This window comes from Oryctolagus cuniculus, chromosome 7, assembly GCF_051225735.1.
Source record: "Oryctolagus cuniculus isolate XC-2025 breed Fujian yellow rabbit chromosome 7, ASM5122573v1, whole genome shotgun sequence".
Taxonomy (NCBI): domain Eukaryota; kingdom Metazoa; phylum Chordata; class Mammalia; order Lagomorpha; family Leporidae; genus Oryctolagus; species Oryctolagus cuniculus.
Window position 1 is genome coordinate 41,262,635 of NC_142873.1, and position 27,125 is coordinate 41,289,759.

Here is a 27,125-nt window from a genome sequence, read left to right on the forward strand (position 1 = left end):
AAACAACCTGAAGAGGAGTTCACCCTGACACAGAAGAATGCAGCTGTTAAAATTCAAACACATAGAAAAAAAATGCTAAGAGCATCAAGATATAGTAAACACATCACATATAAAGAAGTCCAATATGACTATCTGTAAACTTCTCAACCAAACTCTATAGTCCCAAAAGAAGTAAGATGATACATTCAAAGAACTGAAATAATAAAGTGTCAAACTGATATCGCTCAGAGGCAAAAATAACAAGCTAACATAATAAAATCCCACTAAGCAGCGAAATTAACAAAGTAACATAATAAAATCCTGCTCAGAGGTGAAAATGACAAACTAAAATTATAAAATCCCACTCAGAGGCAATATACATCTCTCTATTATTCAGGCATGTAGCGTGTGGTGGGCCATGGGGGCCGCCATCTTGGGGCGGAGTCTGTTGCCCATCTTCCTCTGAGGGCAGAAGTTCCCATGGTGGATCGCCATCTTGGGGCGGAAGTCCCCTCCTCCACGACAGGAAGTAGAGTGTCTGTCATATTTAAAGCTCTTCCTCTCTGACGCTAACATGTTTCTAAGCAACCACACCAGTTCTCCAACTCGAAATTAGCGATTGAAAGCTTGTATGATACGGCCCAGGGACAAAGAGAAATCTTTCAGAACTTGTTTAGCTGCTGGTACTAGTTAAAAACTCAACCTTAGAAAAGCATATAAATTGTCTTTGAAACACACTACAACCAGTCTGCAATCCTTAGGAGTTTGTCCTCTGTGCAAATCTGTTTCATCTCTCTATTAAATTGCACTAGCAGTGACACCAAAGTCCTTAAAGCCAGAAAGCACAAAAAAGAACCAATCCATGACTTCCTTTTTGAAAGCTACAAGCAAAAACAAAAGAGAAAAAATCTCACTGGTCTTTTGCGTGAGTGAGCGGCTCTTTGACCCGAAGGGCAGGGTGACTCTGGTCTCATGCTACGTGGTCAACAATTGCACTAGGCTCCTCTCCCTGCACCAATCTCAGCCCGCTTTGAGCGTATTATGGCTGCCGCCTTAATACTCCAAGCCGGTGCACTGGCCACCCGGGTAGGCTGCCAAGCACGCTTGCAGGGTAGGGCTTGTTCCAGCTACAAGCTGAGCTTCCTCCAGTCGATCCGACACAAACAGCCTTGGGCCCTCACCCCAACAGGTTCTGTGTGCCACTTGTGCTGGGCTCCTAATCTCTAATGCAGAGCAGGGCTAGCACAAGCTGCGAGTGGAGGCACAGCTCCCTGCGGGTCACCCTGCAGTGGACCCGAAACCGAGAGGCCAGATCCAGGGCACCCACAGAGCCCACATCTGGTACTGAGCCTGGGTCCATTTCATACTACAGGTTTGGCCACCCTATCCTTGCCTTGCAGCCAGCACCAGGGCCGAAGAGAGCAACGCGCCCTTCCCCTTCGAAGTCCCTGTGCATCCCCACCAGGACTGGTGCTTTGGGGCCCTGAGTTCCTGCGGTTGGGCACACAGGGAAAGCACCAACCCAGAGCGGGGAAGGGAAGGGTGCAGGCAGAAAGATAGGGTCAGAAACCACAGGAAGTCCACTCCCACCATGCTGCCTATGTTTTAAAATCTCTTAAGAATTCCATATGTTGTAAGTCCCATCTGGGTCAGAATTTGGCCCCCTAAAATATGCATCAAAATGTGGCCCCTGAAAGTTCCCCAAAAGTCCCATCTGGGGTGCCACATATGTTATTGGAATTTGGGGTGTCATAGGATATCACCATATGCTTATTAATAAATCCCCAATAGTAATAAACCCAAGTGCTTAAAATTTAGAGAAGAATTCTAAATATCGGCATAGATGAATGAGGCAGCATGTTACATTTTAAACTTTTATATATTGTGAAAGATGCATAGGAGAGTGAGGGCTTTATCTATGACAGGTAGATCTGGGTTCATACCAATTACCAGGAAGCAGTCACCGAGAAGAGCATGTAGGCCAGGAAGTCTAAGCGGTTTGGCCCAAAGGCTACATGGCCTGAAGGCACAGGGCTACAGCCAGCCCCCTACTGGCAAGAGGCCAGGACAATGAAAAAGGGGGAAAAGGGCACACACCCTATCCCGAGCTTTTAATCCACTTTCGAATGGGAGTGGTTAATTAACCTGATTGGCCAGTGGGTACTCAGGTGTGGCCAGGTAGGAGCATAGGTCACACGGAGGCATGGCGAAGGCGTGGTCTTCCAGCTCCCAAACTTAATCAATTTTAACCTGTATGCCTACCTACTTCAAAGCCAGAATACTTGACACAGTAAAGCTACCTTAAAAATATAAGGAAGATAAAGATTTTAGCAAAGAAAAGCTGAGAAAAATTCATTAACATCAGTCCTGTCTTATAAGAAGTGCTAAAGGGAGTTATTCAAGCCAAAATAAAAGAACAACAATGTGTAATGCAAAAACATCTGGACAAATGAGATCCACAGGAAAAACTATTATTCGTGGAATTCCTGTTAATAACGTTCTTTCTCAACAAGACCTTTCTGATGTATAAAAATGCTATGGATTTTTGTGTACTGACTTTTTTTTGTTATTTGTCAGGTAGAGTTACAGACAGTGAGAGAGAGAGACAGAGAGAAAGGTCTCCCTTCCGTTGGTTCACTCCCCAAATGGGTGCAACGACCGGAACAGTGCTGATCTGAAGCCAGGACCCAGGTGCTTCCTCCTGGTTTCCCATGCGGGTGCAGGGGCCCATCCTCCACTGCCTTCCCAGGCGACAGCAGAGAGCTGGACTGGAAGAGGAGCAACTGGGACTAGAACCGGTACCCATATGGAATGCCAGTGCCGCAGGCAAAGCATTAACCTAGTGCGCCATGGTGCCAGCCGCCATTGTGTACTGATTTTGTTTCCTGCATCTTTGCTGAATTCAACTGTCAGTTCAACAAGTCTCCTAGAGGAGTCATCTGCAAACAGGGAGAATTTGACTACCTTCTTTCTTATTTCTATGTCTTTTATTTCTTTCTCTTGCTTGATGGCTCTAGCTAAAATTTCTAGAACCACATTGAATAAAATTGGCAATATTTCCCAAATATTTGAAAGGAAGAATGACTTAATATGTCCCTTTTTAAAGAGTTTTGTATGACATCTTTAATAGATTACAACATTGTTTTGTGTCTGGGGATCCCAACTTGTGGCAATGTCACATTATATGTAGTCTTTGGGGAACAAAGCACAGCCAAGAAAGGCAACGAGTAAAAATGCTGATTAGCTTACTAGAATTGTTATCTTTCTAATACTGTTGGAAGAATAATTTTGAAATGTGGGACCTCTCAAAGATCTCCGGTTCTTGCTGGCCCGAACAAAACCATGTCTTATGAACAAATGGCCTAAAAGGGGCAAAAACATTAGAGATTTGGAGCCAGCGCCACGGCTCACGAGGCTAATCCTCCGCCTGCAGCACTGGCACCCCGCATTCTAGTCCCGGTTGGGGAGCCGGTTCTGTCCCGGTTGCTCCTCTTCCAGTCCAGCTCTCTGCTGTGGTCTGGGAGTGCAGTGGAGGATGGTCCAAGTGCTTGGGTCCTGCACCCACATGGGAGACCAGGAGAAGCACCTGGCTTTGGATTGGCACAACAAGCTGGCCTTAGCAGCCGTTTGGGGAGTGAACCAACAGATGGAAGACCTCTCTCTCTGTCTCTCTCACTGTCTGTCTCTGCCTTTCAAAAAAAAAATTAGAGATTCATTTATTTGCTAGAATATTTACAAAAGACATGTGTCACAATAACTATCTCATCAACCAGAGGTATCCAAAGAATAGAAACTTTTTTCTTTCGATTTGTGTTCTGCTTTTGAGAGAATGAATGGTGTATATGACATCCTCCAGAGATGACCAAAGGCTTCTTTTTTGCATAATTGTCCACTCACTGATTTCAACTTGTTTTAAATGCTACAGCGTATCTTCATCATTATTTTTATTGAGGCAAAAATTGCCCCATCTGGGATATTAGGATCCTTTTCAGCTCTTCTGTTTTGAATACTTTCAAAATACCTTTGTGATTAAACACATTATTGTTTTATAGTGTGGAAGTAGTCCCAGGCCATTGCAAAAAAAATTCCCAGATCACAGTAGGAATTATCCATTTCTCCAAGGCTTGTAGTCTCTTTTAGTATGAGAACATAATATCAAAAGTATTAATTGAGCACAAAGCTATTCTTGGATTCAAGGATCTCTGAGGTTGTTTTTGCTTTGATTTATTAAGAATCAATACCAACATGAGCTCTTAAGTATTTTCGATTCATGATTAGGACTATGGAGCTTTATTTGTCTAGCTCACATTTATATTTCTTTCTTTCCCAAAGAAAATTCTAGTTCCCAATGGATGAATTTCAGTCTGTGTTTATCTAATCCAGCAATGCTCACATGATGGTCCTAGAATAAAAATACAAACACTGCCATCACCAGTATGATGACTGAAAACAATTTAAGATTATTCTCTATGCTGTGATATGAGGGGTTGTCAAACATTTACATCAAGTAGAGTTAAAAAATAAAAATAAAAGTATAAACTTTATGTCTCAGCACAGACTTTCCAAACATCAAGATGTTATTCTAAGAAATGTCACCAGTCTTTTAACTCACCCCTAAAAAACTGAGAGTCCTGTGTAATTCACTATACAATACAGTTTTTACATCATCAGCTGAAGAAAAACAAAAGGCTTTTAAGGATATTCTGAGAGTAGGAAAGAAAAGATAATCATAAGCCTCCAAGTCAGAGAACAATGTGAGTGTCTAATGATTTCCCATCAACACCCTCCCAAAATTGCCCTTGCATGATGAGAAGAATGAAGAGTAACATTGTCTTGGTGGATAAGATCTCTTTATGCTAACTCTTTGGATGACTTTCTTGAAACACTGTCATAACACAGAGATGCTATCAATATATGGTCATACAAATAGTTAATAAGCAAAATGTCTTGAGCATCTCAAAAACTGTTACCACCACCAGTGCTCTTGACTAGTCCATTTTACTTTCAACTAAGTTATTTCCACCTCTAGGAAGCCACTGTACTGATTGTGCAATGAATTCAGGATTATACTGGTAAAAACATATTTCATCTAAATTCTAATTATTCATATAAATACTTAGAATGTTGATCCTAATTGTTTAAATTTCCATTGAATGCCCTGCTGAATTCTGACAATAACACAGATTAAACAGTTTTTGTGCTATGGAACAGAGATTTGCATCACTCGGATTTTTCAGTCAGAACTGTGTACACCAAGCATTGAGATGCGGACGATGTTAGATGTTGTTTCTGCGGTTAATTTTTCCCTCCTCAAGTTTGGCATGAACATGATTGAATTTTGTCTTGAAAACTGATGTGGATGTTCTGCTTCTGTGGCTTTCACCTACCTCATCTCATTCCTTCTTCAAGTGAGTTATCCGCTTGTTAACTGATGATCTGAGGAGCATTGTAAGCATAGGCTGTTCACTAAATATCACTGATTTTACCATTGGTCTATCCAAGTTTGCTGATAAATGTAATGTGTATTCTTGCTTTTTTTTCCAGAATTCATGATTCTCTGATAGGGACTTTTATGAAACTGATATCAGACCCTTCATAGTGCCTCAAACTAGAACCTGCTTAGACATGTCAAAACAAGTTAAAGCAACTTTATTTTGCTACAAAAAAAGAAGTGTATGCAGATTTATTTCATAACATAATTACCATAAAACTTTTGAAGAGCTCTCACATATTCCTCTTGACTGTATAAATTACTTCATTTTAATTAATTTGAATTAGTCTCCATCTCTGCAGTATTAAATCAATCTGAAAAGTAGAATTGCTCTTTTTTAGAGTTTTCTTTCCATTTTTGGAAACTGATGATTTTCTCAACTTAACATTTTATTATTTTTTGAAATAACATACTTTTAACTTACAATGTAGTCAAAGGATTATGTTCTATTAAGTAAAGAGATCAACTAATAAATAGTAAAGTTCACCAGGAAAATAGGAAATTGATATAAATAATAGTCACATGAAAAAATGTTCAACTTCACTCATATAAGGTAAATTTTAAGTCACAAAGCCATTAAAACAATCATAGCATATAATTCCTACAATTTATTAGACAAAGCCTGAAAATTGTATTTTTAGTAGAACTGATAGGCACAGGCATTTATTTTTGTATTTATTTATTTATTTATGCTCCCATATATGATGAGGAATATGTCACATTTGCCTTTCTGTCTTATTTCACTCAATATGATGTCCTCCAATTCCATCCACTTTTCTACCAATACTAGAATTTTATTTATTTATCCATTCATCTGATAATGATTACCAACCCGTTGATTCAGGAACAGTGCTTCTATAAACATGATGGTTCAAGTATCTCTTTGATGCAATCTGTTCATGACTTTTAGTATATATCCAGGAGTGGTGCTACTGGATCATATGGCAAATCTATTTCTAGTTTTTAAAGAACTCTCCATACTTTGGAAACTGATATTTTGCTTGCTTATTTGTAATTTCACAAAATGTCTCAATGGAACAGGGCTTTAAAATGGCAGAGGAAAGAGGCCAATATAATCTTTTCTCAAAGATCATTAATAAATATACTTTCCCAAGCAAACCATGTCAGAATTTTGGAAAATGACCAAAGACATACAAGAAATTGAGAAGTGTATTCAAAACTAATTGATACATAATAAGAATATAGTGGACTTCAGGGGAAGATGGTTGATACAGCAGTAAAGTGACTGCCTGGGATCCCCACATCTCTTATCAGAATGCCTGGTTCCAGTCCCAATGAAATCGTGATAAGCGCCCTAAAACATGACACTGGAATTTGACCCCTTAAAGTCCCCCCAAAAGTCCCATTTAGGGTGCCATATGATGTGTGGGACAGCCGCACCAGTTGAACAGAACCTAAGGGAGGGAGAGGGACTGAAAAGAGGGACAAGAGATCGCAGAGAATGGAGCCAAGACAACAAGGCTGATCAAGGCTCATTTATTCCAGTGTCTCAGTGGTATTTATACATAACTAGCACAAAGAAGCACAAAAGGTAACAACATATGTAAGCAACTTATCAGGGCTCTGGTAACACAGATAATTTTAACAAAGTGTTCTTGATTAACATCCTCCTTCAGGATGGGAGTATGTGACTTTCTTATCCCAAGAATTCCACAAGCTAAGACTGGCCTATATTTGTCCAAAGGCTGCCTACAATATGATGCCAGAATTTGGGGTGCCATATGCTATCACTGTGTACTTCTTAATAAATTCCCAATATTAATAAGCCTGTGTGGGTTATTGCCTAATATTCAGAGAAGAATTCTGAATACTGGCATAAATGAACAAGGCATCATGGTACATTTTAAGCTTTTATTCAGTGAGAGAAATGCACAGGAGAGTGAGGGCCCTGTCTAAAGGCAAGAGGTAAATCTGGGTTCATATGGAGTACCAGGAACCAGCCACATAGAGGAACATCTAGGCCAGTAAGCATGGAGTGGTTGGCCTGAAGGCCACACACCCTGAAGGCACAGGGCTGCAGCAAGCCCCATACTGGCAAGAGGCCAAGGAACAGAAGTGCGGACACACCGTGTCCCAGGCTTTTAATCCACTTTCAAAAGGGAGTGATTAATTAACCTGATTGGCTGGTGGGTGCTCAGGTATGGCCAGGTAGGGGCATGAGGTCACACAGGGCCACAGTGAAGGTGTGGTCTTCCAGCTCACAAACCTAATCAGTTTTAACCTGTATGCCTGCCTACATCGCCAGCTCCTCTGGTAATTGCATCCATATATTTGCCACTAAGCTATGTTGGCCCAGGAGTGGCTCTGGAAAAGCCAGGTTAAAAATTGGAAAGTGGAGAAAGAAAAGGAGGCAGGGAGGGAGGGAACGAAGGAAGGAGAAAAGAAATCATAATATATTTAAGAGGAAGAAATATCGGGAAGAGGCATTAGTGGCTACAAACTTTAGGACAGTCATAATTTGCAAAACTATTCCAAGAAGGCAGCAAAGAAAAAACATAGATAAAAATCAAATTATAGGACAAAATGAATTCATTTGAAAATTCCCAAACTAGAAATAAACTAAATGTCAAACTAAGACCAGATGGATAAAAGAAAAAATGAATAGTACATCCATTCATATAATTCTATTGAGCAATAGAAAGGAATAAGTAACCAATATGGTCATCACATAGGTTGCTTGCAACTATATGCTAAACATAAAAAGGCAAATGCAAATAATACCTCTAGTGTATTTTCATCTTAATGAATCATAGCAAAGGCAAATCTAAACATAAATGATATAAAGCTAATGAGGAGCTGCAAGATGCTGGGATTGGTGGTGGATTTGACTACAACTGTGTTTAAGGACATAGGGAATTCTGTATGTGGTCTTGTTGATGTGGGTGCTTATGTCACTGGAGGAAAGGAGGCCATGGGGTTCTTGTCTTCATGCAAGAAAGAATTCAGGCATGAGACAGAGAGCAGTGATGAGGCTTTATTGGGGATAGGGCATCCATCAGAATGGAAGGGACAGAGAGCGAGCACCCAGTCACTGGGCCCCGGGGAGAACAAGGCTACATGGTTGAAGGGAGAGAATACACCTGGGCAGGCCAGGCGGGTGGCTCAGCAGAGAGGCAGAGAGCTGAGAGAACAAAAATAAATGAAACTATGCCTTTAATCAGTATATAATCACATGGCTGGCAATTTCTCCTTCCAAGCAACACCAAGAAACAGCCAAACTATCCCAAATATTGAAATAAATGGAACTCTGCCAAACTCTTTATGTGAGGCCAGCATCACTGGGACACCAAAATCAAAGACACAATATAAAAGGAAAATTACAGACCAATATCTTTGATGGATGCAGTTGCAAATATTCTCAACAAAATATTAGTAAACCAAACCAACACTACATCAAAAAGATCATACAACACAATCAACTGAAATTTTATCCCGGGTACAAAAGTGAGTCAAAACTTGAAAATCAATAAATTCATAAATCATATCAACAGAATGATGACCAAAAATGGTAGAATCCTTTCAATAGATGCAGATAAAGCATTTGATCATATTCAATATCCATTCATGATCAAAAAAATTAGACATACAAGGAGTAAACTTCAAAAACATAAAAGCTATTTATGACAAATCAACAAACATTACTATTCTGATTGGTGCAAAGCTGAAAGCATTTCCCCTCATACCTGGAGTAAGACAAGGATTTTACTTTCACCACTTTTATACAATGTAGCATTGGAAGTATTAGCAAGAGCAATTATGTAGGAGAAAGAAATAAAGGGCATCAGAATTGGAAAGGAAGAAGTGAAAAGTATTCATGTTTGTAGATGATGTGATGTTGTACATGAAAAACATTAATCATACCACTTTTAGGTTGATTTCATATCTTTGCTATTGTGAATGGGACTTCTGCAAATGTAAGAGTGCAACTATCTCTTTTGTACACTGATTTTACTTTCTTCGGGTATTTTCCCAGAAGTGTGATAGCTGGGTCATATGGTGGATCCATTTTAATATTTTGAGGAATCTACATAATTTTTTTCATAATAGTTGTATGAATTTGCTTTCCCAACAGAGTATTATGATTATATTTTCACCACACCCTCACCAGCATTTATTGATTTTGGATAATAACCATTGCAACTAGATTCAGATAATACTTCATTATGGTTTTATTTGCATTTCAGTGATGGTTAATGAGCCAATTTTTATATATCTCTTGGTCATTAGTATTTATCTTTTGAAAAATATCTATTCATGTCCTTTGCCCTTTTATTAAATGGATTTTTTTTTCTGTTTTAATTGAATGTCTTGAACTCTTCATATATTCTGGAAATTAACCCTGTATCAGATGCACAGTTGGCATGTATTTACTCCCATACTGATATTTGTCTCTTCATTTTGTTATTTCCTTTGCTGTGCAGAAGGTTAATAGCTTGACATTAACGTTTCTTTAATTACCTGGGATTTGGGCGTCTTCCCCAGAATTTTGCCTAGTGTTTCCTAGGCAAATGTCCTGCAGTGTTACCCATGTGATTACCTCTGGGCGGTTGATAGTTTCAGATATTAAGTTTGGATTCTTGATGATAACCTCACAATGTGTCTTGAAATCTGTTATTTCATGCTTCCAGTTTACATTTTGTTGTTTAAAATAGCTTTGGCTATTTGAGATTTTTTTATGTGAATTTAGGATAATTTTTTTTGGTTCTGCATAGAAAATCAGTAAAATTTTGATGAAGACCGCACTGGGTCTGGAAATGGCTTTGGGTAGTAGGGATATTTTATATTAATTCTTCCAGTTCATGCTAATGGAAGAATTTCCATTGTGTGTGTATGTGTTTGTGTGTGTGTGTGTGTGTGTGTGTTTTCTCTAGTTCTTTAATTAGTATTTTGTCATTTTCATTGTAGAGGACTGCCCCACCCTTGGTGAAATTTACACCCAAGGTATTTAAATTTTTGTAGCTGTTATAAATGAGGCTGGTATTTTCAATCTCTCTCAGCTAGGTCATTTTGGGGATGTAATAATGCTATTGACTTTTGTGTGTTGATTTTGTATACTACATCATTACTGACTTGTCAATTCTACTAGTCTCTTAATAGAGTCTCTTGTTTCCCCCTACATAATCATACTGTCTGCAAACAGTGATACTTTGACTTGTTCCTTTTGAATTTGTATCCTCTTGATTTCTTTTTCTTGCCTAAGTGACTCTGGCTAAAACTTCTAGAACAATACTGAATAAAAGCAGTGACAGTAGACATCCTTGTCTGGTGATGGATCTTAGTCAAATGCTTCCAGGTTCTTATTCTTGGATATGATGTTAGCTGTGGACTTATAGCAATAGTTTTTTAAAAAAATTCATTCAGCCAGTCTGTTTCTTATAATTGAGGAATTAACCCATTTACATTCAAGGTCATCATTATTGTGTAATGACTTAGTTCAGCTACTTTTCCCTAAAGTTACTATTGTTTGTTTTGAATCTTTTGTTCTTTTACTGGGGACTTACTGCCTTCACATTTTTCACATGATATCGACTTTGTTTCTGTATCTTTTTATGTAGTGCATCCTTTAGTATCATTTATAAGACTGATTGGGTGGCAATGAATTTTTTCAGATGGTGATTAATGTTCAATTTTTGTTTGTCATGAAAGAACTCTCCTTTATCTTCATTTATGAATGAAAGCTTCACAGGTAAAGTATTCTGTGTTGGAAGGGTTTTTTGTTGTTGTTGTTTGTTTGTTTCATAATCTGGACTGTTAGCTGTCCATTCTCTTCTGTCCTTTAGTGTTTCTGTTGAAAAATCTGTTGTCAATATGATGGGAGACCCTTTAAAAGTGACCTGTTGTTTTTCTCTTTCTGTTTTACCTTTGAAAATTTGACTACATTGTGGCTAGCATTGTGGTGCAGCAGGTTGGGACATCACTTGCAAAGCCAGCATACCTTATGAGCACCAGTTTGCATCCCAGCTGCTCTGCTTCCAATCCAGATCCCTGCTAATGCAGCTAGAAAAGTAAAGGAAGATGGCTAAGTTTTATGCCCCCTGTCACCATGTGGGGCACCTGGATGGAGTTCTGGGTTCCAGATTTGACCTGACCCAGCCCTGGCCTTTGCAGCCATTTGGGGTACGAACCAGCTGACAAGGTTTCTCTCTCTCTCTCTCTCTCTCTCTCTCAGATTTCAGATTTCTCACTCTCTTTCTCTCTACCCTTTCTTTCCCTCCTTCTCTCCCTCTCTCTGTAACTGCCTTTAAAATAAATAAGTAAATCATTTAATAATAAAGTGCAAATTTGACTATAATGTATTGTGATGATCTTTCCTATTTAGGTTTCTAATCACTTCCTGTATTTCAATGTCCGTATTTTTCTACAAATTGGGGAACTTTCTTACTATTATTTCATTGAAACAGCTTTCTAAATCACTCCTTTTTTCTAATTCCTTCATAAATCCCCAAGGCTTTTATATTAGCAGAGGATATGAATATATATTTTTCAAAAGAATGAGTACTAATAGCCAAGAATTGTTTACAACAGTTTGTGTGCAACTGGAGGTCATAACAATAAACTAAATAGAACAGCCACAGAAAGCTAAGCATTGCATTCTCTGACTCATGGGGAAGTCCAAAAGTTGATTTCAATGATGCTGACTGGAGAACGAAGATTACCAGAAGCTGGAGAGTGTGGAGGTTAGGGCAAGGAGAAATAGCAAAGGCTGTTAAATGGGTAGGTGCTACATTATAATTAGATAGAAGGAAGAAGTTTTGGCATTCTATTACACAGTAGAATAACTGTAGATAACAATAACATGCCATAACACTTTTTATATAAAACTAAAGAATTTTGAATATTTTCACTATAAAGAAAGTTTAAATGTTTAAGGATATATTATATGTTTGTCTTGACTTGAACATTACATAAAGTATAAATGAATCAAAATGTTGCATGTTGCCTCAGAAATAAGTACAATTTTCATGCATTGACTGAAAATAAAAAATAGGAGCAACAGGTAAAAACTTCATAAACAGAAGATACTGATTTAATTGATATTCAATTGACAATTTGGATTAGCTAGAACATTTGTCCATAAGTGACAAAAAATAAGTCTACCCAATATATCCTCCAAAATTTGTAACCGTAGTTCTTTCTCCTGTAAAGACTGGAAGAGAGCAAGGCATGGTTGTTATGGCTTTCCAGCATATGAAGTTGGTTCTCAGTTTCCTCTTTAGTTTGAGGGGATTTTATTTGGGTTTGGCTTTGTTCTCTATTGATCTACATCATGCTTGGTCATCATTCCAAAAGGCATCTCACACTCTGAGGTGGTTGTCCAGATTTCTTCCATCACACCTCACTTTCACCCAGCCACAAGAAGGGAAGAACTGAGCACACATTCCTCCATGTTCTCAGGTGCACGTTGCGGAAATCATAAATTCTGTCATTCAGATTGTAGTCATGTGACCACAATCAGCTGACAAATGTGAACACAATCAGCTGAGAAATGCAGCTTTTATTCTGCATAGCTAATAATCAAGGAATTACCTTGCACTAGAGGAAGTGAAAAACAGATCTGGGAAACAACCAGTGATCTCTAACATATTACTGCATGGACAAGCCAGCCATTCATTTAGAGGGGTAGATATAGAAATGGTATACAGTCTCATGAGAATGGACAAACAGGAAACAATAGTTTAGACACATGGGTGTTTTCACTTTCAGAACACATTATCTTCATATTAAAAGTCATACCTCTTAAATATTTTCCTGTCTAAAGTCATATCTTCTATTCTCTCTGAATTAGAATTGGCTGAGCCTTGGGATAAAGGAACTTGTAATTAGTCCAGCCAGTGCCTCTGCATTAGAACAGAACCAAGTTTATGTATCCAGAAAAACTTGGTGCTCCCAAGGTGGGTTTATTAGCCTCTTTGGAACAAACCTGAGGTTGAAGCAGCAATGTTCATTTAGATCTAAAAACACTGCAAGAGATTTCCTGTTGCAAATTGAAAACTCAGGTTACTAAATTATTAAATAAACAGTTTGTGTTTAAGAAGTTAAAACTCATTTAACAGATAATAAAAATCACTTTAAATAAAATTTGTTAGAGTACAAAAAAGAGACACTGCTTCTCAACAATAATTTAAATTATTTCAGCATCAATTATATGAATGTAATATTTCAGGTCTATTCATTTCTGAAGATAAAATGAAAATTACCCTTCAGTTCCCAGATCATCAGAGAGCTACACCCAAGGCCAGAACCTGTTGTTTTATGTAGAGTTATTTTGACCAGTTTTTGCTGTAGCCTGCCATAATCATCTTTAAGATACTTAAAATATTCAACCTGCGAACCCTCTAAAATTTATTTAAAAATTTTTTCTGAGACTGTTGTTCACTGCCTCCAATAATTTCTGTGAGTCCTTATGACACAAATTTCCTTTTTTTCCTCAGGGCCAAGTACAGACAAACTTCTTATTGTGTGTGTCTTCTAGATACTCTGACAGGTAACTCAGCCCACATCTGGCCAGTGTATAGGATCATCACGGCATTTTTTTAAAAAAAAATTCAGTCCATTTTTTACTTTATTGGACTTATATTACTCTGGACCCTATTTCTATATTATTAGTAGTATATTTTCATATCATGTACTTGTTTCTGTAAGAAATTTTAAATTATTTTTAGACATAAAGATTATTTTTAATTTAAGCATAGATTTGGGAGCAACTTGACAACTGAAAATGCTAAAATTTTGTTTTACTCTATACTGCCCCCAAAAGGTAAAATATACAATCTTCTCCCAATCTATAGCCTCAGATGATTATAAAAATCCTGACATTGATCCAACATGGGAAGTGAGATACACAGCAGACCCATAGAATGGCAGATGTCCTAAACAGCACTCTGGCCTCAGAATCAGCCTTTAAGGCATGTGGATCCGGCTGAAAAGCCCATGAGACTATTTCAGGCATGGAAAGCCAAGACACTCTGGGGAAAAAAAAAAAAAAAAAAAAAAAAAAAACCTAAATGAAAGATCTCCACGAGTGAGATCCCAGTGGAAAGAACAGGTCTTCAAAGAAGGAGGTACCTTTCTCTGAAGGGAGGAGAGAACTTCCACTTTGACCATGGCCTTGTCTAAATATGATCAGAGTCAGTGAACTCAGGGGGCTTCCATAGCCTTGGCAGCTCATGACAAGAGCCTAGGGTGATTACTGAGGCCATAAACAAGAGTGTCAATTCGTTAAGTCAACAACAGGAGTCACTGTGCACTTACTCCTCATGTAGGATCTTTGTCCTTAGTGTGCTGTACATTGAGATTTAATGCTATAACTAGTACTCAAACAGTATTTTTCACTTTATGTTTCTGTGTGGGAGCAAACTGTTGAAATCTTTACTTAATGTATGCTAAACTGATCTTCTATATATAAAGAGAAACGAAAATGAATCTTGATGTGAATGGAAGGGGAGAGGGAGTGGGAAAGGGGAGGGTTGTGGGTGGGAGGGACGTTATGGGGGGGGAAGCCATTGTAATCCATAAGCTGTACTTTGGAAATTTATATTCATTAAATAAAAGTTAAAAAAAAATCCTGACATTTTCATCTGTACTTCAAAATCTACATATTCATACAATATTATACATTTTTGCTATCTTCCATGAGACGGTTTCCATGGTGCAATCCATTATTCCAATTCTGTCCCTTTATAGAAGAAAGCTAAACATTTTCTAATTTTTGTTTGTTGTGCTGTGTTCTGTCTTGAGAGTCTTAAATGCAAATCATGTGTTACTCCCACTCCTCTATCCCAGGGTTATCAGTTGGCCAGGTCAGACTTCTTTAAACTATCTTATTTATGAATGTATTCATTCACTCATTCATTCATTCCCTTTCATCTCCATTCCCCTGCCTCTCCCATACTTGATTGTATTCATGTATCAATTTATTTTCATGTGTTCTTTAAAAATGTGGGATTGCTTGATGTGTTTAACTTCAGTTACAGCAAAAGATCATATACTACATGTCTCAAGCATTAATGTATTTCATTCAGCACTTTTTTAAATGCCTTCCAAACACTTTTCTCTAATATGTATTTATCAATTTTGTTCAGAGTACTTTGTACCCAGTTCCTTAGCTGCTATCTCAAATGGAACTGGTCAATCCTTACTACTTCCTTGCTCGGCCTCATAAATCTAGCAACCCAACAAACTCCTCCTAATTTTGAAATCCCAAGAAGTGTATACACAGTCTCTACTTTCCTTCAAGTCTGACTGCAAATCTGCCTTAAAGTTTAAACCTGGGGATTAAAGTCTTTCTTAAAAGAGGATGTTTCTGCTCAGGGGACACTTACCGTTTCTGAGTATGGATTGCTGTGACAGGGGCAGAGTTTTTGCTTAGGAGACCAACAGGAACATATATTAGGAAAGGACAAAGAACAATATCCTGTCTTAGGGTTCATCAGGCCCTGTAAGAGAGGAGAGAGAGAAAGTTTTCAGAGATTCTAAAGTGAATGTCTTGGCATACAGAAAAACTGTGAAATAATGGGTACGCAAATTTGGGATTTAACTCTGTGAAATTAAATATAAGCATCAAAGGAGGAGCTAACATGGAGAACGAGACTGTGTGCAACATTTAGAGTTAATATGTTGGTCATACCAGCAGCAAAAGCTAAATATAGGATGAATGAATGAGCGAATGAACAAATTTTGTCAGGAAGAAATCCAGGGGATAAAGAGTTGCGTATTTTGATTTTAATTGTACCTGCTGTGATGTTAAATGCTCTATTAAGTACTTGTTCCAGCTTATCTTTCCATTTTCAAACACCTCAGAGCATTTTTTCTTTCATTGAACTGAAGAAAAGTGTGAAGATTAGGGAACCTTCCTCCAAATCCCTTATGTTCCCATCAGCAGAACCCACACTTTGATTCCTGGCCTGTGATTTGACAGAAATATAGGAAGTGTCCAGGAGAAGGACTGAGACAGATAACATAGTTAAAGCAGGATAGTGCAGAAGGTTAAAAAGCATAAGGGCACACACAAGAAAACAAGGAAAAGGGATGAACTCAGTGTCGCTCCCCCTCTTCGTGGAGGAACGACACAGGACCCTGCGCTGTTCTTTCGTCTGCTCGGCCCTCCCCGGGTTTGCTGCTGGTTCTTCCCGGGTTGGCTACTATCCCTTCCACCTCCGTGGAAGGGCAGTTCCCCCTGGCCACATTCCCCACTTCCGCAGGGGAGCGGCACACCGCCGGCCGGCTCGTCTCGGGGGCTGCACAGGTGTTCCCTTAGATGTTCCCTTAGATGTTCCCCTTAGATGTTCCCCATAGATGTTCCTGGTGCATGCCGTCTCTCTCCTCCTTTATAGTCCTCCTCCGCCAATCCTAACTCGGCTGCCCACACACCGAGTACGCTGCTCTCCAATCAGGAGCAAGTCCTACAGTTTATTGGTTGAACTGGAGGCAGCTGTGCGGAAGCTGTTTACTTCTCTCCCAGCGCCATATTGTGGGAGAGCAGATGCATAGAATAAGTCTTAATTCCAGTAACTCAGTCCAGTCCGGGCTGCTCCCCACACTCAGTTTCAAGGAATACCCAATCTCAGGAAGAGAGAGAAGGACACAAGTGGAGAAGAATGCTGGATCCAAGAGTAAAAGTCAGAAGAGTACTCAGAGTGAGGATGGGAGAGCATGCACAGAACGTGGGATACTTTAGGTCACCAAGTGAACTTGACCGTCTGAAATGATAAAGCATGAAATTAATGAGGAATCTAGGAGTCCTGATGGTTTGGGCACTGTTTACCATGGGCTCTTCATGGATCTGCGTCTGCTTTCTCACCTGTTTGATTTCATTCGTTAATTTGCTTCTCTAGTGCTAAGAAAATGACTTGACTATTTCAGACTTTATGCTTAACACCATATCATCCATAACAGCATATCTCTTTGCCATCTAACATAAGAACAAAGCTTTTTACAAACTGATCCACCTTAGGACAGCTACATAGCCCTGGGCCATCACTCTGAGCAAGTCTAAGTGGGATCTATATGATGATTCTATAAGTTATAGATTACCTGTCCATCTTTAATCTATTATATTATCAGAGATGGGTTCACCCAGGACAGGTATACATATATACATATACATATACATAACATGCACTTTGCTTTCAAGGAGCTGAAAACTTAGATGAGAAGAGTGACATAAATACTTGTACAAAAGCTATAGGGAGTAAGGGGTACAGCCAGAAAAGCACAGTGGAGATGCAGCAGGAGTTTAGACAAGGGACAGACTGCTTTCCACTGGAGAATCAGGGAAACTTTGGAGGAAATGACATCTGAAATGAACCTGGGCTGGCGCCTCGGCTCACTAGGCTAATCCTCTGCCTTGCAGCGCTGGCACACCGGGTTCTAGTCCCAGTCGGGGTGCCGGATTCTGTCCCGGTTGCCCCTCTTCCAGGCCAGCTCTCTGCTGTGGCCAGGGAGTGCAGTGGAGGATGGCCCAGTGCTTGGGCCCTGCACCCCATGGGAGACCAGGAAAAGCACCTGGCTCCTGCCATCGGATCAGTGTGGTGCACCGGCCACAGCGCGCCGGCGGCGGCGGCCATTGGAGGGTAAACCAACGGCAAAGGAAGACCTTTCTCTCTGTCTTTCTTTCTCACTGTCCACTCTACCTGTCAAAAAAAAAAAAAAAAGGAATGAAATGAACCTGATGATCCATTAATAACTGAACAGATTGAGGCTGCTAGGACTCTAGTCCACTGAGAATTAAAACTTGAATTTTAAAACCCCAGAACCTAGTTCAGAACAATAAATCCTTGTATGTCACCTTTATCTGATTTCAATAACTGATCAATAGGCAGAAATAAACAGCAACAAAAATCATATAAAAAGATTTGAAGATGCTGTCACCCATATAGTGTTCAGGTATATCCCAAGCCCTTGGGCTGCTGGGTTCTCATTTCAAAGGGGGAATAGTCCATGGTGTATCATGGAATGAAAAATTAAGATCAGAGATGAAAACCACTCTGCATTGGGTAGGGTATGAATTCAGGAGAAGGAGAACTGAAAAGAAAATTTTTAAAAGAATGAACCAGTGAATAGAAGACCTCTCTCTCTCTGCCTCTCCTTCTCTCTGTGTGTAACTCTGACTTTCAAATAAGTAAATAAATCTTAAAAAAAAAGAAACCACAAACATCTCAACATTTTCAGCAAATCTCCTAAAATGTTTGAAGCTCACCTCCTCCCATTTCCAGCCCAGGCCCCAGTTCTTTCTCTCCCAGTAGAGGATGATGTCATACCCTCCTGAACTGCTGTGCTTCACTCAACAAGACAGGCCAGCTGCCTCCCCAGCTGCCACACCCAGGGTTATTCAGAGATACCATGTCCCAAAGCGCTGGGTAGAACAGTACCTTGCTGAGTGCTTGGCTGTTCCTGGTCACCCTGTATCCACATCACCTACACAAGCTTTGGGTAGAAACCAGACACACGACACACCAGAGCAGATGGCTTGGCCCAGGACTGGAGCCACTGGGCAGTCAGACCTCAGGCCTTACTGCAGTAGACAGGAAAGATATTCAGACAAGAATTCTAATATACCTTGAGATCCAGATCTTCACATCAATTGAGAAAGGCACCTCTTCTCTTCCTCTGTGGGCCATTTCTTTCTTTCTTTTTAAATTTTTAAAATTAATTAATGTATTTTTAAGGTGAACAAATTTCTTTTATTTCATATATTTTTTTTAACTTTTATAATTCTTATCCTAAATTTAAAGCCAGTTGCAGGAAAGATTGAACTTTATAAAGGAAATGTTTAATATGAGGGTATACAACTTATCTTTTTACCAAAGATGTGCCTTGCCTGCATCAAGAAATCCCAAGTCCAAACATGGGCAGGTGTCACTCAGTGCCCTGTGCACTCTTTCCTGGAGCCTTCATACAGACTGAGTACTCTGCAGACATGCTGGGCCCTACCTACACCCTGTGGAGATGGCAACCAGGAATTGTTCTAGAAGTCCAGGAAATCTGAGCCTTGATAAGCATTCCACAGGAAGCCTACTGAGGATTTCCCAGAGTGCAGCTCACAAGCCTGGTGCCTCATTAAACACAAAAGGCTCTGGGAGAGAGTAGTGATGAGTTAGAAGAAAGCATGCAAAGAAATATAAAACCCAATACAATAGAAGAAGGAAAAGCAAAAGATAATAGAAGTAGAAGGAGGTGTTTGGGAGGTTTGAGGGGCTTGAAACAAAGCTTGTTTTCATAAGAGATTCCTTGAAAGGGGAACTGGGGGAGTAGGGGGTGGAGGAAAGTATGAATGACATGAATAAGGTGGGGGACTCTTCAAAGAAGATGAGGTGAGTAGTGTGGGAAGGAAGGACTTAATGTGAGAGAATTAAAATTATAACAATCTAGTATAAATGAAATGCAATAGGTTGCAATGAATGTACAGACAGAGACAGCCGAAGCGGTTGAATAGAGGAGGAAATCATACTTTAAGCACTCAATCAACAGTGAAGAAGGTAGGATATCTACTTGAAGGTCAGAGAAAAGGGTGGACAAAGGACACTGCTAATGGGAGATAATGAAGAACAACTCCCGAGTCAATGAGAGAGGAGGTAGCAAGTGGCAGAAGACTTGGTATTTCTAAAGAATCCACATCTGGAAAAAAGCCCCTCCACAGAACATGTGATTTCATTTTTAGTCTGGGGAGAGTGGAGTAGCATTGATAAGAAATTGTAGATGGTTTCCTAGTGCAATAACAAAATCATTGAGACTCCCACTGAGGGAATTGAACTCACATTTAACCTGTAATTGTTTGGCATATTTCTGAATTTCCAAAGTACATTTACTGAGGTGTGAATGGGAAAATGTTTCCAGGTCCATCAGTTCCTTGTGGCTGAAGCTGCACCAGACCAAGGCTACAGGAAAACAATCATGCCAGAGTCACTGTCCCGGCAATGAATCTCCAAATCGCCCAACCAACCTGAGACCAAATTCTGTACCCAGGAATTATTGTAAAAAGTTGAAATCTGAATTACATGGGTGAAGAAAGGCTTCTCAAATGCTTTGACAAAAAAGGAAAAAATTCAGAATTGGAGGAAAGGGCATTGGAGAAGAGCATAATTAATAAACAAAGGTGCCTTGTGGGAGAAATCAGAATCTGGAAAAAAAGAGAACAACACTATCTTAGGATGCATTTGCCTGCCAGGAGATCCCTGGCTTTGATAATGATTTTCAAAAGAGCACAGAGACCTAAAGTCAGGAATACTCAGCATAAAACCAACCTGGATCTCTTGTTATCCAGGTATAGACTGGAAAAATCATTACTGCCTACACACACACACACACACACACACACTGACTCTGTTGTACACAACTGGCCAGTTACCATGGTTCTTCCCACTTTCATTGTCCCCACCTGGGAAGAGAGCAACTAGTAATGGAAGTAGCAGAAAAAAAAAAAAAAAAAAAAAACATTTTATTTGCAGTTGTTCTTTCTGTCTCTTGGAAACCTCCATCTCTGATTTCTCTTCTAATCACATCTACATCACAATGTCTGTCTACTGGGACTTCCTTCTCAAAAGAATAGACAAACTTCCCCAATCAGTGAGAATAAATATCTGCTCCTTCCCCAACCCCTTAGCCTGCCACTCATCCTCTCCATTTCCCATCCCATCTGGTTCTGACACTTTTCTTTAGTTTCCAGATTCTCACTTTATCACCTTCCATGCTGTTCAATGTCCCCTATTTCTCTTGCTGTGGAACAAGTTTTATGTGAAATGTGACCTGACCCCAGCTCACTTCAGCACATTCTGCGACTCACCACTCATTTCTTTATTTCCTTTCTCAGAATCTCTATAATTGTGATGGCAAACTACTGCTAACTCTTCCCTATTCTTATAGAAATATCAATAGTGATCCCAGAAACCACAGAAACAATGAAACAAAATGGAGAATCTCCGTCTGTTTGATTTGCTTTGACACATATTCACTCACCAAAGAGCCACATAAGCAGTTGCCAGGAGCCACATATCTTGATACACTGATGCACACACAGTGTTTGACAACATGATCGCTATTTGTGGAAAAATAGGCAGAAAAAAAACATGCCAAGAAGTATAAATACTAGTGTGCTTATTACTATAATGTGTAGACTCTAGATAGAAACAATCCAACTGGAAACAATAGTTTGATTTTTTTAATTTTTAAAGATTTTTTGAAAGGCAAAATGACATAAAATGAGACAGACAGAGAGAGAGAGAGAGAGATCATCCATCCATTTGTCCATTGCTCAAATGCCTATAAGCAAGGAGCTGCATCAGGCCTGGCCAGGAGCAAAGTACTCTATGAAGTCCTCTCGTGTGGGTGTCAGTGATTCACACGTTTGAACCATCTTGTGCTGCCTTCCCAGGCACATTAGCAGGAGGCCGGATCAAAAGCAGGATAACCAAGACTAGAATTGGCACTTCAATATGGGATGTGGGCTTTCCGAGCAGCAGCTCATCCTGCTACAACACAAGACTTGCTCCCAAAACAATATTTCCTATTGTGACAATGCTTAACTGATTTTTCTCATGCAGAATCTTGTCTTCAGAATTACTTCCATACTGCTCTTGTGCTGTGTCTCCTCCAAACAGTTTCTGGCAAGAGGTAAGGACTTAAAAAAAAAAAAAAAAAAAAAAAACAGAAAATAAATCAGTAAATGCCCAGTTATAATTTCTTAATTATGTACAAGATCTTAAATGAAAAATTCTGAAGGATATTAGAAAAATCTCTTATAATCATATATAAGTAAATGAGAATCTTACACAGTAATATTTTGAATAAAAGCATGTGTCACTAAACACAAAGTTTACACAGAGAATCCAGCTTTGGGCTGCAAGATTCCTGGCTAGATTTATTACAGGTTCTTGCCTTCATGCATAAAAGAATTCAAAGGTGGAGGCATAAAAGTGTACTAGAGAGTATTTGGAGCAAAACAAATGCACAAGCTGAGTATTTACTTGGAGCAAAACAAATGTGCAAACTCAAGAAAAAAAGTAATGCATGAACAAACTGTCAATAAAGCAAAAAGTCTCCAAAAAATCTCTCTCCAAGGAAAAACATCAAGCAGTGAAAAAGTCTTCCACAAGGGAAAAAGCCCCAAACAAAGAAAAAGCCCCATCAGTAAGGTTAGACCTTCCTTCGTATCCCCCAGAGGCATAGGAGATGATTCAGGTGGAGCCAGTTGGATACTCAAAAGAAGGCATAGTTTGGGACAGTGATCTAGCACTGCTCATTACCATACCTGTTTAGAAAATATCAGCAATTTCATAAGAGCAGGTGCATGATAAGAATGACAGAAACAGAGAGAGGAGGAGTTTCCCATTTGCAGGATCACCCCTAAAATGGCCTCAGTGTTTAGGGCTGGGCCAGGTTGATGTCAAGATCCAGGAATACCACTGAAGTCTCCTACATGGGTGGCAGAGGCACAAACACATGGGTCATGACCCAGTGCTTTTCTGGGTGTATTAACAGTGAGCTGAATTAGAAGTGGAGCAGCTGACACTCAAATTGGCACTCTAATATTGGATGCTGGCATCACAAAAGGTGGCATGACCCAGCATGTGCCACAATGCCAGTGCCTAAAAATATAGCACCAAAATGCATGAACATATACAAAAAGAATAAATAAATTCAAAAATTTTGTTTCAGAATTCTCAAATTTTTTCTTAGTTGTCAATAGACTAGGAAATAAGAAAGGATATAGATAATTTTTGAAAAGAGGTGATTAATGCATGACATAAAAAAGCCTTTACCAGGGACCAGTGCTGTGGCATAGCTGGTGAAGCTGCTGCCTGCAGTGCCAGCATCCCATATAGGCGCTGGTTCGAGTTCCAGCTGCTCCACTCTCCATCCAGCTCTCTGCTATGGCCTGAGAAAGCAGTGGAAGATGGCCCAGGTCCTTGGACCCCTGCACCCACATGAGAGACCAGAAGAAGCTCCTGGCTCTTGGCTCCTGGCTTTGAATCGTTGCAGCTCCAGCTGTAGCAGCTATCTGGGGAGTGAACCAGCAGATGGAAGACCAATCTCTCTCTCTCTCTCTCTCTCTCTCTCTCTCACCTCTGCCTCTCTGCAACTCTGACTTTCAAATAAAGACATAAATCTTTTTTTTAAAAAAAGCCATATCCTTAAATTGCAGAGAACACAAATAGGCTTATCAACCACATATGAACAATTATTAAAGATATCATCATCTGTTCCATTAAAAAATCATTCATAGAGTAAGTTCAGCAAGATGATTGAGTAGAAGATACCTGGGCTTAACTCCTCCTCATGGAAAATCGACTAGCAAGGATTCACAGAAAAATTCACTTTGGTGAAAACCCTAAAATATTATATCAAGTTTGAGTCACCTGCGCACTGAATAAAGCGGACTACAAATCACATTGAAAGGGTGAAAGCAATGGTCTGACCTTGATCACAGCACATTACCTCTCCCTCAAGTCAGCACAGAACCACACAGAGACAACTCTTCAGGGTCCAAAATTTCTTCATTGGGGCAACGAATGAGGGAAACACATGTCCACCCTCCCTAGTGTGACAGTGTGACCTGAAGTTTAAAATTTTCCCACAGGACATAGCATGCCCGGGTGCTTATAGGTTGTCTTGTTTGGTTGATTCAGAGCAGGGACTTTGCCTTTGAGAGAAACAAGTTATAGATATGGGTCTGCTGATCTAGCTGTAACCAGCACATTTCTGGCTTCTGTACTTCTGCTTGTTTGCTTGCTTGAATTGCTTGATAATGGCCAGACCACCAAAATATGGTTTCTACCTTTAAAAACGCCCACAACTGCAACTCGGGGCTGTCTTCTCCAGACTTGTTCCGTGAGTAGGGCAGCCACTGGCTGGCTAATAAACACTCCTGATTTGACCCAATCTCTCTGGTGATCTCTTGCTCCATCACTCCACAACACCTAGCATTCCAAGACACTTCCCAGAAACCCACTCCATTCTCACCCTCACAGGTAGCAGGGAATGTAAAGCAGAACTTCACAGGCACAGCCGCCTTGGGTCAGATAGAAAGAAATGAGCTCATGTAAGCAAGCTTATAAATGTTGGTGGTAGTTCAGTGCATGTGCCAGCAAAGGGACTCAACCAGAGTTTCCAACTCATGCCATAACTTTCTGTCCAGGTCAAGTTAGGCATTCAAGAAAATGGTGTGTTGCCTGGCTGGAACCCTTAGACAGCCAATCTGGATGACCAGCCTCACTCCACACCTGAGGATGCCATAAGGGAAAAGAGAAAATACAGCAGCAAATTTCCACAAGTAGATCCAGTTCTATCACGCTTTGGAGTTCAATCAGAGCTCCCTGTGGTCTCAAAGATCATTCCCAGACTCCATTCAGGGAGGGAAGGAAACCTCAACTGGAGAATCCTGAGGAATAAAGACCTTGTTCAATCCATCCTGATCCAATTAAACTCAGGGTGGCGAAAGCAAGGAGGAGACAGTTTGGATAGAAAAGAGGGGGAATAAAATGAACTGAATGATGGCTGGGTTCTGGGAGAAAAGCACTGAGAGCTGATCAGATACCAGTGGACCTCACAGATGCTGGAGAAGGAAGAAGATGATGAAATTCAACGGCAGGTGTTTTGGAATCAGAAATGAAGCCGGCCATGATTTTCTCCAACTCAGCTGTTCTGTGAACAAAGTGGATCCTGACCAGGGATCAGGTAGCAGCTGGCACTGGGTCATGGGCACACCATGGATCTATAGCATCCAGCCAGCTCCACCCCTGAGTTTGCCCTCAGCTACTGGGATGAAAGACAAGATCTGAAAGAGATGAGAAGAGGGCAGAGGGCCTCTTGGGAGATGGTTGAAGTGTGCTAACAGAGAACAGATACAGAGGAGAATTAAAGGCAATGTCAACAGGTAAAACAAATGAGGAAGACGGCAGAGCCATAAAAACAGGATAATTGAGAGGTGATGCCCACACAGGCCACTGTTAATTGTGTTCTCCATGGACACAAGAAAGCCCCCAGGAGAAAACTGCAAAGAGTTGGGTCTATCTTGATCAGAACTCATTCAGGCAATGTTTCCCAACTATCCCAGAAGTCTAATGTTTCACCTTCACAAAAACTCCCCTGGGGATCCCTCTGCTAGACCACATTCTTGTTAACAGCTCTTGTTTGCCACTCATTCAAACATCACAATAGCTCAGGAATTTCCCCTTCCCTCCTAAATCATTCCTCAGAACCCAGAGGTGAGCTCATCCCACACACAGTCTCACTCTGTCACCTGCTTTCTCTGCCTCTCCAATAGAAACCTCAACTTCTCTGCTAAAGAACCTCTGCCACTCATGACCACAAGCCTCTCACTGAGCCTCTTCCTATTCCTCGTTCAATGTTTCAGGTTTCTGGCTCCCAGAAGCGCCCCCTGAATCTGACATATGGACTTCTGCACTTGCACAGATCTATTTTGAAAACCTCCAGAATGAGATTCAGGTGGATTTCTACATGGAACACATGCTGCATGCATTAAATTTGAGGGATCTCATCAGTACGCTGGCCTCCCTTTCCTTACCTGTAAAATGATACAAAGAACTGAATTCTGTAATAGCACTTATGGCTCTTTCATTCCCCACTTCTTACTGTTTTCTAATTCCTTCCCATCCCTGTGTTCTCTACTTCCAACTTCTTTTTTTTCACACTTCCATGACGTTGCTGCATTCTCTAAGCATTCATCTCAGCTCCCTGTATCTTCTTATACCCTCTATCTTTTCAATTAATCTCATCTCTTATTTGACACTCTTTAAAACTGAAAGCACAACTAGGGTTGGGAGACAAAACATGAAATTTGGATTCTTGTATATCAATATATAAAACAAAGCCATGGATTCTGTATCTGGAATGAATTTACACGACATTTCTTAGAAAGACCTATTAGTATAAACCATCCAGAAATGTAAGAATTTAATTCCTTTTAATGCAAATCTTTTTTTTTTTTTTTTGAGAGGCAGAGTGGACAGTGAGAGAGAGACACAGAGAGAAAGGTCTTCCTTTCTTCCTTTTCCATTGGTTCACCCCTCAATGGCCGCTGCGGCCAGTGCACTGCGGCCGGTGCACCACACTGATCCGAAGCCAGGAGCCAGGTGCTTCTCCTGGTCTCCCATGCGGGTGCAGGGCCCAAGCACTTGGGCCATCCTCCACTGCACTCCCAGGCCACAGCAGAGAGCTGGCCTGGAAGAGGGGCAACCGGGACAGAATCCGGCACTCCAACCAGGACTAGAACCCGTGGTACTGGCACCGCAGGCAGAGGATTAGCCTATTGAGCCACGGCGCCTACCAATGCAGATCTTCTTATAAAATTAACTAAGAGAATGTCTTTAAGAGACAAAACAATTTATTCTCTGTCTTTTGGCTAAGATCAAATGTAAAAGACAAAACAAAGAAGAAATAGAAACCTAGAGAGGCAAACATTGTCTGAAATTTGACCATACAAGTTTTGTCTGGTAGAGGTTTCTTAGGGGTTGACTACTGTAGTTATTGTATCAATGGACAGGATTTTAGAATCTAGCAAGAAGATTAGAGCTACAACTGAAGCTCCTCTTACACCTTTAGCTCAATGATATGATAGACAGCAAAAATCCATTTAACTCCATTGGGAAGGAAGCGTGTCTCTTTGTCTTTTTACTAA

The 27,125-nt window shown here is 40.1% G+C and overlaps 1 pseudogene; it reads right to left on the bottom strand.

The window, feature by feature from the left end:
- Positions 1–1,925: 1,925 nt before the first annotated feature.
- LOC138850354 (T-cell surface glycoprotein CD1a-like) lies at positions 1,926–19,550 on the bottom strand (annotated as a pseudogene).
- Between the last annotated feature and the right edge of the window lie 7,575 nt (positions 19,551–27,125).